The sequence below is a fragment of the Mobula birostris genome, chromosome 1, assembly GCF_030028105.1.
Source record: "Mobula birostris isolate sMobBir1 chromosome 1, sMobBir1.hap1, whole genome shotgun sequence".
Classification (NCBI taxonomy): domain Eukaryota; kingdom Metazoa; phylum Chordata; class Chondrichthyes; order Myliobatiformes; family Myliobatidae; genus Mobula; species Mobula birostris.
The window spans coordinates 188,699,045-188,714,766 of NC_092370.1; the positions used below are offsets into that span (position 1 = coordinate 188,699,045).

At 39.4% G+C, this 15,722-nt stretch overlaps 1 protein-coding gene across 1 annotated transcript in view; it reads right to left on the bottom strand.

Annotated features, from left to right (window-relative positions):
• The window catches only part of ttc6 (tetratricopeptide repeat domain 6), a 323,626-nt gene extending 308,315 nt beyond the window's left edge, over positions 1-15,311 (bottom strand). The window contains exon 1 of the mRNA XM_072279505.1: positions 15,229-15,311. The gene's annotated coding sequence lies outside the window, so the exon portion shown is untranslated. The remainder of the gene's footprint in view (positions 1-15,228) is intronic.
• Positions 15,312-15,722: the final 411 nt, after the last annotated feature.

The following is a 15,722-nucleotide window of genomic DNA, read 5'->3' on the forward strand; positions in this document are numbered from 1 at the left end:
AGGGTTAAACGAATTTGGCAAGGGGATGGTAACTGGAGTGATAGGGCTGAGGATGGGGTAGTTGGTATACAAGTCAATGCAGTGTGTAGTGAGACTGGGAGGATGGACAGACAGGTGATAGGCAAAATTGCAATTAGACAGATGAGGTGAAGCGTGACATGGGGGCAAAATCAAAAAGGTAATCAATATGGGACTGAAGATTTTATATTTGTATGCACACATTATATCGAATAAGGTAAATGATCTTGTAGTTCAGTTACAGGTTGGCAGGTTTGATATTGTGGACACCACTGCGACATGGCTAAAAGAAGATCCTAGTTGAAAGCTTAACATGCAAAGAAATACATTATATCGAAAGGACAGGTGGGTGGGCAGAGAGGTTGATGTGGTTTGTTTGATAAAAAATGCAGTCAAATCCTTAGAAGGAGATGACATAGGACTGGAAGATGTAGAATCCATGTGGGTAGAGTGAAGAAACTGAAAGGGTAAAAAGACCTTGATGGGAGTTATATACAGGCCACTGAATGGTAGCCAGGATATGGGATATTAATTTCAATGGAAAATACAAAAGCCATGTAACAAGGGTAAAATTACGATGGTCATGGGGGATTTCATTATGCAGGTAGATTGGGAAAATCACATTGATACTGGATCCCATGAGAGAGAATTTGCAGAATACCTACAAGGGGGCTTTTTAAGAGAAGCTTGTGGTTGAGCACACTAGGAGAAAGGTAATTCTCAATAGGGTGTTGTGTAATGAACCAGATTTGATTAGAGAGCTTGTAGTAAAGGAACCCTTAGGAAGCAGTAATAGAATTCATCCTGCAGTTTGAGAGGGAGATGATAAAAATCAGATGTATCATTACTATAGTGGAGTAAAGAGAATTACAGAGACATGAGAGAAGAGCTGGCCAAAGTAGACTGGAAAGAACAGTAGCAGGGATGACAGCAGACCAGCAATGGCTGGAGGTTCTGGGGCAATTTGGAAGGTGCAGAATAGATACATTCCAAAGATGATGAAGTATTCTAAGGGGAGGATGAGGCAACCGTGGGTGACAAGGGAAGTCAATGACTGCATAAAAGCAAAAGAGATGGCATATAATGTAGCAAAAATTAGTGGGAAGTTAAAGAATGGGAAGCTTTTAAAACAGAAGACAACTTAAAAAAAAAGCTATAATGAGATAAAAGATGAAATATGAAGGTAAGCTAGCCAAAAGTATCAAAGAGGATACTAAAAGTTTGCTCAGATATATAAAGAGTAAAAGAGAGGCTAGAGTGGATATTGGACAGCTGGTAAATGATGCAGCAATGTGGGACAAAGAAATGGCAAACAAACTTAATAAGCATTTTGTATCAGTCTTCACCATGAAAGATACTAGAGTGTGCCAGAAATTCCAGAGTGACAGGGGGCATAAGTGAGTGCAAATGCTATTACTAAGGAGAAGATGTTTGGGAAGCTGAAGGTAGATAAGTCACCTGGACCAGATGGACTACCGCAGGACTCCGAAAGATGTAGCTGAAGAGAATGCGTAAGGATTAGTAATGATCTTTCAAGAATCACTGCACTCCGGAATAGTTCCAGAGGACCAGGAATTTTCAAATAACACTCCACTCTTAATAAAAGGAGGAGACCAAAGAAAGGAGATTATAGGCAAGTTAGCTTGACTTCAGTGCTTGAGAAGATGGTGGAGTCCATTATTAAGGATGAAGTTTCATGGTACTTGGAGGTGCATGATAAAGTAGGCCAAAGTTAACATGGTTTCCTTAAGGGGAAATCTTGCACGACAAATCTATTGGAATTCTTTGAGAAAATAACAGGTAGGATCGGCAAAGGAGAGTCAGTGGGTGTTGTTTATTTGGATTTCAGAAGGCCTTTGACAACATGCCACATATGACTCTGCTTAATAAGGTAAGAGCCCATGGTGTTAAGAGTTAAGAAACTAGCATGGATAAAAGAGTGGCTGATTGGCAGGAGACAAAGAGTGGGAATAAAGGGAACTTTTTCTAGTTGGCTGCTGTTGACCAGTGGTGTTCCTTAGGGGTCAGTATTGGGACTGCTTCTTTTCACATCACATGTCAACGACACAGATGACAGAATTGATGGCTCTGTGGTCAAACTTGCAGATGATACAAAGATAGGTGGAGGAGCAAATAGTGTTGAGGAAGCAGGGAGTCTGCAGAACAACTAAGACAGATTGGGAGAATGGACAAATAAATGGCAGATGGAATATAGTGTATAGGAGTGTATGGTCATGCACTTTGTAGAAGGAATAAAGGTGACTTTCTGAATGGGAAGAACATACAAAATTGGAGGTGCAAAGTGACTTGGAAGTCCCTGTGCAGATTTCCTGAAGGTTAACTTGTAGGTTGAGTTGGTGGTAAAGAAGGCAAATGCAATGTTAGCATTCATTTTGAAGGGGCTAGAATGTAAGAGCAAGGATGTGACACTGAGGCTTTCTAAGGCATTTGTCAAACTGCACTTGCGAGTATTGTGAGAGTTTTGGATCCCTTATCTAAGAAAAGATATGCTGGCATTGGAGAGGGTCCAGAGGTTGTTCATAAGATGATTCCAGGGATGAAAGGGTTAATGTATGAGGAGTGTTTGACAGTTCTGGGCCTTTACTCAATGGGAGTGGGGAACCTCATTGAAACCTATTGAATACTGAAAAGCCTTGACAGGGTGACTATGGAGAGGATGCTTCCTTTAGTGGGTTAACCTCGGACCAAAAAGCACAGCCTCAGAATAGAGTGATGTCCATTTAGAAACGAGATGAGAAGGAATTTCTTTTGCCAGAAGGTGGTGAAGCTATGGAATTCATTGCCACAGACAGCTGAGGTGGCCAAGTCTTTGGGCATATTTAAAGCAGAGGTTGATAGGTTCTTGGTTAGACAGGGTGTCAAGGGTTACAAGGAGAAGGCAGGCCAGAAGAAGGATAATAAATCAGTCATGGTTGAAAGGTGGAGTAGACTCGATGGCTGAGTGGTCTACTTCTGCTCCAATGTCTTATGGCATAATTAATGTATAAAGGCATCCGTTAGTCTTGCAAGACCATGGATCTGCACCTGGAAAGTCTTCACTCTCCAGGGTGCAGGCCTGGGCAAGGTTGTATGGAAGACCAGCAGTTGCCCATGCTGCAAGTCTCCCCTCTCCACGACACCAATGTTATCCAAGGGAAGGGCACTAGGACCCATACAGCTTGGCACCAGTGTCGTCGCAGAGCAATGTGTGATTAAGTGCCTTGCTCAAGGACACAACACATTGCCTTAGCTGGGGCTCGAACTCACGACTTTCAGGTCGCTAGTCCAATGCCTTAACCACTTGGCCACGTGCCAAGTTAATGTACAACTCAAATATAAATTTGACAATGACACCACTGTTTTGGGAGAATCTCAGATGGCAATGAGGCATACAGGAGTGCGATAAAACCATTATTAAAGACCCTTACAATCTGGGAAATGCTCTCTGTTCATTACTACCATCAGGGAGGAGGTACAGGAGCCTGAAGACAAAGTCTTAGGAACAGCTTTTTCTCCTCCACAATCAAATTTCTGAATGGTTCGTGACCCATGAATACTACCTTGCTATTCCTCCTTTGCACTATTTGTTTATTTTTTGTAACATTATAATTTTTGTCTTCTTCTGTACTGCCATAAAACAAATTTCATAACAGTGATAATAAATCTGATTCTGACTTGTATGCAGTTTAAACAGTTCAGCACAAACTAGATGGGCCAAGGGGCCTGCTTCTGTGCTGTACTTTTCAATGACTCTAAGACTAAAGTCTGGAATCCACATAGTTATGAGGCACATCATAGTCAAGCAAATAAACAATTCAAAAACTTCTGTTTTAATTAATCAGGCCCAAATACAGGGCAATTGAAAGATTTTTTTTCAATTCTGCATTGATTGATAGCAATTTTATGGCCACAAGAGGGCAGCTTTTACAGGACTTGGTATTGGGAAATCACATTTGAGAAACACGAAAACAAATGCTATGTATAATTTTTGCTTTTTTTCCCACAGCAACAATGTCTGAAAAAGTTAATCCTTGCCATTGATATCCAGAGATTTATCCAGAGATTAATGTCGCTGCTGCCCCACTGATTGCAAACTCCAGGTCACAGAAACTATTAAACATTACTAATACAGCATACCGCTTATTTAATTTTAAGTTTTTAGGTTTATACTAATTTCTCTAATCCAACCATACAGTCACTGTTGGATTGTTTTCCTTATCCATATTCTGGTATATAATAATATAATGATATATAATTCTATAATTAAATAATAAATAGAAATTCTCCACCTCCACTTTCTCTAACCTTTCTATAAAACTCAAAATGTAGAATATTTAACTCTCATTTGTGAACAACTTGTACTTAAGTCTCAAAGGCCATTTTTATTTGTGCCTCTAATTGGCTCAATGTATTTCTTACACTCTGCACATTAAACAAAGTTCAAGTTCAAAGTATTATCAAAGTACATATACGTCACCATATACAACCTGCGATCCACTTTCTTGTAAACAATCAGTAAATACAAGAAACACAATAGAATCAATGAAAGACCACAACAACCAACGTACAAAAAAACTGAGCAAATACAGAGAAAAAAGAAATAAGAAAGACAGAAAGAAAGAAATAAGAGAACATGAAATGAAAAGTACTTAAAAGCAAGTAAAGCCGGAACAAGTCACAGAGAACAACTCTTGGTAAGTAGTACAGTTGGCACTTAATCATCAGATATTCCAGGTTACGGGAACAACAATGCAACAAGTCTACTGCATCCAAACACAAAGTTATCATGAAACACAGACCCCCGCACCCCACCTTTTGCCTCTCTGAATCAGCAGCCCAGTCCATCCAGTTCATCAAGAAGCCCTCGGATCTTACTGACATATCCAGCATGTCTCGAGTGAGCCAGGTCTCATGAAACACAGATCAAAGCAATTCCTCATTTCCTGCTGATACAGCAATCTTGCCCTTATGTCCTCAATCTCAATCAGCATGGCAGTGCCTCTACTTCCTTAGGAGCTTGTGAAGATTCAGCATGACCTCTATAACTTTGATAAACTTCTATAGATGTATAGTGGAGAGTACATTGACTGGCTGCGTCACAGCCTGGTATGGAAACACCAATGGCCTTGCTTAGAAAATCCTATAAAAAGTGGTGGATATGGCCCAGTCCATCATGGGTAAAGCCCTCCTCATCATTGAGCATACCTACATAAAGCGTAGGAAAGCAGCATCCATCATCAGGGACCCCCACCACCAGGACATGCTCTCTTCTGACTGCTGCCATCAGGAAGAAGGTACAGGAGCCTCAGAAACAAGAGAAAATCTGCAGGTGCTGGAAATCAAAGCAATACACACACAAAGTGCTGGAGAAACTCAGCAGACTAGGCAGCATCCATGGGCGTTTCAGGCTAGGACCCTTCATCAGGACAGCTCAGGATTTATACCAGCTTCAGGAACAGTTATTACACTTCAGCCATCAGGCTCTTGAACCAAAGGGGATAACTTTAGTCAACTTCACTGGCTCTATCAATGAAATGCTCCCACAGGCTATGGATTCAATTTTAAGGACTCTTCATTTCATACTCTCGATAGTTATTCCTTATTTATTTATTTATTTTTATTTGTTCAGTTTGTTGTCTTTTGCACACTGGTTAAACACCCAAGTTGGTTCAGTCTTTCATTGATTCTATTATGGCTATTATCCTAGTATGGACTTATTAAGTAAGCCCGTAAGAAAATGAATCGCAGGGTTGTATACAATGGCATGTATGGACTTTGATAATAAATTTACTTTGAAAAATACTTTGAACTTTGTTCTCCAGCAACTGTACATTTGCTAACAAGATGCTGGGTAGAGGGAGTTTCATTCCTTGGCATTTCAACCTGGCTTGGAATCCTCTCCTCCTACCTCGCGAGTCATAGAACTCTTATTTTCATAAATGACCCTAAATTATACTACCCCTCTGCCCTGGCATTGCTTTTTACATATTACAGATAAATTCCATGCTGCTTGTAGTTGAGAATTCCCATCCCCTGAATTTCTACATTTGAGATCTGAATTGTTTGTTTCCTTCTTCTAATCTTGAAACTATTGTTGTTATTTTTGTTTCTAGATCAACCCTCTCTGGTGTTGCATAAATGAAGCCTCTGGAGAAAAGTATAGGTAGATACAAAGCAGCTCCTTTATTCGATATTTGACAAAATAAGATATAGCAGACATCATATGGAGATGCTGTCGGTCGAAAGGTCTGCTCCCCAACGTGCGGCTCAATATTTAATGTGCCAAACATCATAGGACAATACCATATTTACAATGTATGGACAATGTTTTTTTTGAAACTACATACAACCTTCACATCTCCTGATTCGCATCCACACCACAGACAGCCAAATGAATTTTAATCAGCATTGTCTGGTCTGGGATTCACTGCCTTTAGGAACCCATTGTTCACAGCTGCACTCCAAATTAAATACACAATACATATTCAGATGTGAAGACTGGTAGCTAATGTCAATTGCTAAATGTACATGTCCTAAATCCAAAAGTCACTCTAACACTCTCCACAGTATCACCCATCACCATTCATTAAAATGAATTCCAACAGCCAATGTAACCTTTCACTGGGATCCAAATTAAAGAGTAATTGGTGCTAACTATTCAGCTACAAATAGCTAATCATCTCTGTCCTGCTGAGGAAAAAGCACTGGTGTCCTCCAGACTGAGCTGCTCATTGCCAGATCCCTCCTATAGAAACAAGTTTACCTCCCCGATCTGTTTACTTCTGCATCAAATTAAATGCAGCAACTGTGCTAATCCTGAAATTTCCATACCCAAGGTCCTGGTCTTTATCGCCTGCAATGGACCTGCTCCATTTTCATTCCTACACAACAACCCATAATGGATTATGTTTATCTCAGCAATGTTACTTACCCTTATGTCTGATATGTTCGGCACAGCTTTGTAGGCCGAAGGGCCTGTATTGTGCTGTAGGTTTTCTATGTTTCTATATTAGATTTTCTCCTATCACCAGAAGTTGAGTACATTGGTCTTCAAGTACTGGAATTCAGGATAGAACCGTGTCATATTTTTTCTTAATGCCTAAAGCAAGGTATATAGTCCTTAATATCAGGAGAGGACCTCAAATTTACTAAGGTAAATCACTCTTGAAAATCAATGACAGTTCACAACATAATGTTGTCTGTATTACAAGAATTGAATGACATTATATCTATTTCCACACATTGCTGATTTTATAGATTAATGATTTCTACTCACTTTCAAACTGGATATATCACAGTGGTGGTTGGGAAAAGATGAGTGAGTTTTGCCAAAACATAAATTTCTTCACTGTGAATGCCAATGTCAATGTCATGACATCTGTTCTTAATCCACTCTTCATTTCTGTCAGTGTTTTTTTGGCCCCTTAACATTAAGATGGCATAATCTCCAATGCAAATTTTTTGGCATAAAATTTTTTTTGAAATTTGAAACTGCCTTCTAGAAAGTATCCTTTCAGAAGAGAGATTACTTTATTCATTGAAAAATTCTCAGTTTAAAAATAGCTAAGACCCATATACAAATTTACATCTTAGAATAGATAGACAACAGTTGGCTCTATATACATTTGCTTCATCAAGGGAACAATGATATATCATCTGCTGGAACTTAAACTGTAATTATTGGCCATGTAGGTAGCACTATAAGATGCAATGAAAGTTGCTACTGCATTCACTATTTTGCCACAAGGTCCTTGCAAATTATTACAATGCACAGAAGCAATATCAAACAATCAATGCAATCAGCAAATGAAATAAGATGATAACTTGAAATGTTAATCTGGCTTCACTGTAACAGCTTTGAGCATCAAAAATATAATGACCCAAGTCCCAAGCAGTCCTCTTAATAAGTGTTGACTATACAAATAGGCTTCAAAGAATCAATGCTTCATTTTCATGTAACTGTTACGGATAGGCTGTCCCACCAATGTCTCCAAAATCAATTTTGTCTTCAATTTGTTACCCAGCAAGGAGCAGATGATGGAAGACTGCCCCAGTAACTTAGGGAATGGTAGAATAATAGGACATCAGACTCTAGAAAGAAACCTTCAGTTAATACAGGTGGCCCTCAGGTAGTGTGTGCTTTCCTAGAAAACAGTCCTTACTAAAATTTTGCATAACACAAAGTCACTTCATTCATCAAGAAATGAGAGCTGGAAAAAAACTGCATTTGTTTACATTTTTCATATAAATTTCACAAGATTTTATTCCATATCCCAGATGTTTTGGTAGTGATCTGTGAATTCTCTAAAGCAAATTGCTTTGCCACAAACTGCCATGACATGGGGGTCTCTTTTACGCAATTTTACTTATAGTTCTACCTATGAAGACAATAGAGTATCATAAATTATCTAACACCATCCCCTTGTATTTCTTCAATATAAATGTCACTGTGCATCTGCTCCTACACAATTCAGTAGGACTAAAAGAACAAAGCAAAGTAAAAATAAACTTCTCACAATGCAATGCCCTGTTGATACTGCATCTTATAGTTAACCAATGATACACAGATATAGAAAATGCAGGATACAGAGGGCCATTGATCCCATTGCATGCATGCCAATCCAAAAAAATTTGACCCATCCTAATCCCATTTTCCAGCACTTGACCTGTGGTTCTGCTGGTCACAGCTTTTCAAGTACACTTCCAGGTATTTCTAAAATGTGATGACTGTCTCAATAATGACCACCCTTTCTGGCAGCATGTTCAAAGCCTCTTAGATTCTCTTCCTAGACCTGTCAATTATCCTTTAATATTTACCTACCTATTTAAGTCCATGCCCCCCACCCCCAGTTTCTGATCCCTCCATTAAGGGGAAAGAAACCTTCCTATCTATCAAAATTTCATACATCTCAGTTAAGTCTCCCCATTGGCTTTTCTGTTCCAAAGAAAGTAATCCTATTTAACCAAACTGTTCATGGATCTAAAAACTTCTTGTCCTTTTAGCTCTCTGCACCTTATCCAATGAGTTCATTATAAGTTCACTATAATTTGATGACTAGAATTGCGTGCACTACTCAAGCAGTTATCTATCTCCCTGCTCTCTGTGCCTTGGTTAATAAAGGGGAAGTATTCAATTTGCCATTCTAACTACATTAAATGATTTGTTCTGCTATCTTTAAGCATCAATGAGCATACACTTCAGGATCTATTTGTTCTTCCCCACCAATCAATATCCTCCTACTAACTATACATTCCCTTCTCCAACTACATTAGATCTAATTTCTCTGTATTTAACTCTATTTCACAATTTTACTGTACGATTGATCAGGCCATTAATAATTTTTTGCAATCTGCAACTTTCCTTCTTGCAACTACACAGAGTATTTTTGTATCAGCTGCAAACTCCTCTATCATGTACCCTACTTTTAGGACCAAGACATTAATATGCTTTACATAAAACAAGGAAATGACTGCTGATTGCTAAGAACTAGTAGTCTACACTTAGAACAACACCCATCAACCTTTGCTTCCTGCCAGTAAGGTAATGCTGGATCTAATTTTCTACTCTCACTTGAATTCCAGGCGTTTTACTTTTTTTTAAAATCAGTCTACAATGTGGGTGTTGAAATCCTTGGTTAAAAATCTATATAGATGTAATCAAATTCACTGCCCTTTTCAATATTCCCATTACCTTTGCAGTAAATGTCAATCAAATTAGGCAATCCTTTAATAAATCCATACTGATGCTCCCTGATTAATCTACGCCTCTCTTAACTACAAGTTCATGGTATTTCTTGGAATCAATTTCAACCGTGTATCCACTATCAAAATTAAACAAACACCCTCCCTTGATTATGTTGCCCAACTTATGGAAAGCCCCTGCAAACAAGTGTCAATTAGACTAGCATGCTGTATTTGCCAATTGTGGTGGGTCTTCAGGTATCATCTGCCAGATAGGAATGGAACAAGGAACAAGGCATTTCCACATGCTATCCCAATTGTCCCAACCAAGCCCCACTTCAGCTGCAACAATTATTTGTTAGATAAGGCTGCGCAGAGCTGGCCGCGCTGAGCAGACTGAGGCGGTGAGACAGGATGGTGTCTGTTCTTACTGTGCCTGCTAACTTTCCCATCACAGCTGCTTCTGTGATCCTCTCCCACACTCTTGTTGTTGATTTCCATTTGCATTATGAAGTTTTCAGGAATGCAATCCTATCATAACCTGGGGACTGACTGTAGTCAGTTCATTTTCCTCTCTCTTTTGAAACAATACAGAAACAGCAGTCTTTTAAAACTCTGGCACCAATTCTGCAGCTGATTTTAGTCGCAGCCCCTCATATTCTCTCTCACTTCCTCAAATAGTCCAGATATATTTCACCTTGTTAAGCAATTGATCTTTTTTTAATTGATAGTAAACATTTGACATGTACTTATTTACTTATTTTTACATCCCACACAATATCACAATTCCCCATCTTTAGCTAATACATCAGTTATTACCTCTGTATTGTCCTCTTTATTTATGCAAACAGCTTCAGAATATTCTTTACTATGACACAGAACAAGACCATTTAGCCTATTAAGACCATGATGATTGACAGTTGAGCAATCCCATTAGTTCAATTCCTTCACTTTACATTGACCAACAACCCCCTGTTAATTCTTTTGTCACTTCTGTTGTTCTTTATGTACAGTACTGTGCAAAAGTCTTAGGCACATGTAAAAATAATTCTGTAAAGCAAAGATGCTTTAAAAAGTAATGACAAGTTTCTAAATATCAAACATTTACTCTAAAGAGCAGTAAATGGTAAAAAAAACTAAGTCAAATCAATATTTGGTGTGACCACTCTTTGACTTTAAAACTGCATCAATTCTGTCATGCAGTTTTTTTAAGAAAATCGGCTGGTAGGTTGTTCCAAGATTCTTCGAGAACTTGCCACAGTTCTGCAGACTTTAGCTGTCTCTCCAGGTAATCCCAGTCAGCCTCGATGTTGCTGAGATCAGGGCTCTGTGGAGGCCATACAATTATTGTAGAACTCCTTGTTTTCTTTTCACTGAAGATAATATTTTATGACCTTGGTCATCTGTTTGGAGTCATTGTCCTGCTGCAGAATGAAGTTGGGACCAATCAGATCCTTCCTTGATGGTATTGCTTGATGGATGAGAATCGGCTTGTACTTCTCAGCATTAAAGACTCCATTAATTCCGACCAGATCACCAACTCTATTTGCAGAAATGCAGTCACAAACCTGCAGGGAACCTCTGCTATGTTTCACTGTTGGCTGTAGACACTTATCTATGTAGTGCTGTCCAGTTCTTCTACGGACAAACTACTTCCTGTCTGAGCCAAAAACTTCAAATTTTGACTCGTCAGTCCAGAGCACTTGCTGCCATTGTTCAGCACCCCAGTCCTTGTGTTTTTGTGCTTGGGTGAGTCTCTTGGCTTTGTTTCCACTTCAGAGGAATAGCTTTTTGGCAGCAACTTTTCCATGAAGACCACTTCTGACAAGACTTCTCCAAACTGTAGAGGGGTGTAATTGGGTTCCAGTGGTTTCTGTGAGTTCAGAGCAGACAGTAGCACTGGACTTCTTCCAATTTAGAAAAGACATCAATTCGATACATCTCTTGTCTGTTGCACTCAGTTTCTGTGGCCAACCACTGTATTCTGGTCCTCAACCTTGCCTGGTTTAAGTGCTTCTTCAGAAGAGCTCAAACAGCACATCTTGAAACACTTGTCTGCTACCAAATTTCTGCTTGGAAGAGACCTTGCTGATGTAGGATGACCACCTTGTGTCTTGTTGCTATGCTCACTCTTGCCATAGTGTAAGAATTGATTATTTGAAGGTTAAATTACCTCATCTTTTAGTTTGGTTGTCCTTCACCCATTTTGATTCCTTCCACACCCATTTCTGTTACAGTTAATCAGTTTAGTTCATTCAACTCATTATGTCATTGATCATTAGCACCTGTTTGGTATCTTTGTTTAATCATACACTGGGCTATATACCGACAAATTAATCAAGTTTCTCTCACCACATTTTTTATTTCTGTTTTGTTTTGCACTGCTTATTTTAACTTAACTATTTAATAGACATACATATATTTACTGTAATTCAGGGTTTTTTCCTCTATATTTATTTACCATGTATTTCATTGTACTGCTGCTGTAAAGTTAACAAATTTCATGACATATGCTGGTGATATTAAACCTGATTCTGATGACTTAATGTGTTACTTTCTTTATTGAAATGCAAAAATTTCTAAGTAAATTAATTTTTTCAGAAAATTAATGTTTGGAAATCTAAAATTTACTCTTTTCTACTGACACACTAATGCAGAAGACAAAAAGTAAACATCTAAAACAAAAAGGATCTCATACTTTCCCACGTATATAATGCATAAACCCTTCCTGGGCTTCCAGCTGGGTCCAAGTGTTGATTTTTAACCGGCAATTCAATGACAAACTCTGCCATCTTCATCAGGGATAATGCCTAGGCATGTCCTGTATGGCAGTATGTATATACTCAACTCCTGTCTTCTGTCCCTCCTAATTGATTAGTCCTCAAACAATCAGGTTTCCACTGTCCCACCTTGTTTAAAATCATACTCCAGTTCTTAGATAGACTGAGACATTTGTCTTTGTTGAAATTCACCAGGTGGTCCAAAAAGCCATTGGTACGGCACAGTAGTTCTGTGCCGCTGAAGTCAATCCTGTGGTCATTGGCAGTAGCAGAACACTGCATATGCAATTGCTCCGGGTAATTCAAATGCATACACCTCCCGTGCTCCTTGCTGCGGGTTTCCACCATTGGCCCCGTCTGGCTGATATGCACTGCTCTGCATTCACAGGGAATCCTGTAAATGCCAGCCGCCATGAGTCCCAGGCCATCTTTGACTCACTGGGACTTGAGCTTCCTTACAGGTTTGTGTATGGTATTTATCCATTATTTCTTCAGGATCCCAGCGATCCTTCCAGAAACCGTGGAAATATAGCCAAGTCTTTTCTCCACTCACATTAGAAGTATATCCTCTGCTATTAGCTATTGCTGCTTTGGAATGAGGGCACCAGCTGTCCACTCTATCTATGGATCTCACAATCTTATGCACCACTTCAAGTCACCTCACATCCTCCTTTGCTTGAAAGAGAGAAGCACTAGCTCACTCAACCTTCCTCTAGGCTTTTTCTATTAGACTCTTGGTAGCTCAGGTGAGCTTTAAATGCTTCTTCTTGGCCTCATGTTCCTTGTAAATAAGGTGTAGTCCTACCTTTTTCTTGCACTGGAAGCACGTTTATCCTAAGGATTTCCTCTTTAGAGTGAAGGAGGATGCAAGGCAACTTGACAGAGGTATATAAGATTATAAATTTTAAATATCTTTCATAGCTCTATTTTAATGTCAGGTAGCCACTTTCAGTCCACCTTTGCTGAATCACTTCTTAGTCAGGTAAAATGACTCACACCAACTTAAAACATTTATTCTATTTTATTTTTTTTGCCACCGCTTATAACTACGCTAAATCTAACTGAGCTATGATCACATGACAGAAATACTCAACCTTTGCCCATATGAATGCCCACATTCATTACCGAAGGTGTGGTAAACCATATATATATATATATATGTTGTAACTAGGTTACCTGTCTGGACACGCCCCTCTGCTGACTGCCCCTGTAGCTCCTCCCACAGATCCCTGAATAAAGGCGATTGGGAAATGGCTCCTTCTCTCAGTCCAGGGGCAGATACTCAGCATGCTGGAGGTCACATTTTACTGCTAATAAAAGCCTTTCAGTATTTACTCTACTTCTAGTCTTTTGGAGTTATTGATGGTGCATCAGAAGGCTAAATTTGGAACTGCACACTTGCATCACAAAACAACATTCCCACATACCTTTCTCCAGCAAGCTGCTTACTGAATAAAAACAATTCCAAAGTTAGAAACCTTGTGTCCCCTTTTACACAAGATATCAATTTTAACAAGTGTGCCAATTATTTTTGGTTAAATAAAAGTTAAATAAAATGTAGATGAAATATTCTGCATTTTTTATTTAATGCAGACATTATGATCAGTAGCACAAATATATTAAGAATCAGATATATTTTTACTGACATATGACATGATATTTCCCACCAAGGAGTGCCATTGATACTCCTGCCAACTAGACCACATAGCTTTACTTCTAACTGAAACATAGAAACATAGAAAATAGGTGCAGGAGTAGGCCATTCAGCCCTTCAAGCCTGCACCACCATTCAGTATGATCATGGCTGATCATCCAAATCAGAACCCTGTACCTACCTTCTCTCCATACCCCCTGATACCTTTAGCCACAAGGGCCATATCTAACTCCCTCTTAAATATAGCCAATGAACTGGCCTCAACTGTTTCCTGTGGCAGAGAATTCCACAGATTCACCACTCTCTGTGTGAAGATTTTTCCCTCATTTCGGTCCTAAAAGGCTTCCCCTTTATCCTCAAACTACGGCCCCTCGATCTGGACTTCCCCAACATCGGGAACAATCTTCCTACATCTAGCCTGTCCAATCCCTTTAGGATTTTATACATTTCAATAAGATCCCCGCTCAATCTTCTAAATTCCAGAGAGTATAAGCCTAGTCAATCCAGTCTTTCCTCATATGAAAGTCCTGCCATCCCAGGAATCAATCTGGTGAACCTTCTTTGTACTCCCTCTATGGCAAGAATGTCTTTCCTCAGATTTCCTCAACTACCATTGACCCAATACCATTGAGGTACGCCCATCTAAGTGGCGAGTTAAGAATTGGATGTTGTTTAGTTGTGACGATTATATATAGTTGTTATGGTGAAATAACCTGCCTCATATCCAATATTCATGTTCTAATCTTGCTTTGGAAATGCCAGCAACATCGTCGTAAACTTTGCGAAGGCAACCCCGGCGAAAGGTGAAAGACAACTACTTTGCTGATTTCCTCCACATTTGCAGTATCAATTTCGTACTGTGAACACTGCCATCAATATAGCTTTGCGTAACTTAAAATACGAATATTTAAAACATTTTCTCATCTGGCCCCGATTGCAAGATACAAAGTCACACCTCAGGTGCAGTTAGTGAAGTCTTCTGTGGAAATGAAATATTACAGTGGCAAACAAAAAGAACCGAGTCCAGCTTGCCTCCTCTTATAACTACCTGTCTATAATTGGTTGCGATGCTTGTTTTTAATTCTTCCCCCTTACCTTTAGGTGGGAAGCGCAAAAGGTGCGTAGACAGGGGTTGCTCGCAAAAAGCTTCGCTTGCCACTGGCCATCTTGTCCTTCGGCCCGGCGGCTCGAGGCCTCGCGTTCGTTGCGACTGTTGGGCCTGACGCCGTTGCTTAGGAACCGGGAAGCCGAAGGCCGCGCCCGCAGCCTCGGTCGCGGAAGTGAGAGCTCCGAGATTTCTCTGCGAGCTCGAGCTCGGCTCCAGTTATCCGCATTGTTTATATAACATAACCAGATTCTGATATACTTATTTAGCACACGTACATTAAAACATACCGTGAAATGAGTAATTTGCGCCGAAACTAAAATATTTTGCCAGTTAATACATTTTATTTTGGAACTTTTTTCTTGAGTTATTGAGCTGTTTTTGCTTCATGCTAACAATCAATCTTAGGGACAAAAGAATGACTTCTTTAGGAGTTTACGAAGATTCGGCATGACATCTAACACTTAAACAAACTTGCACTCAA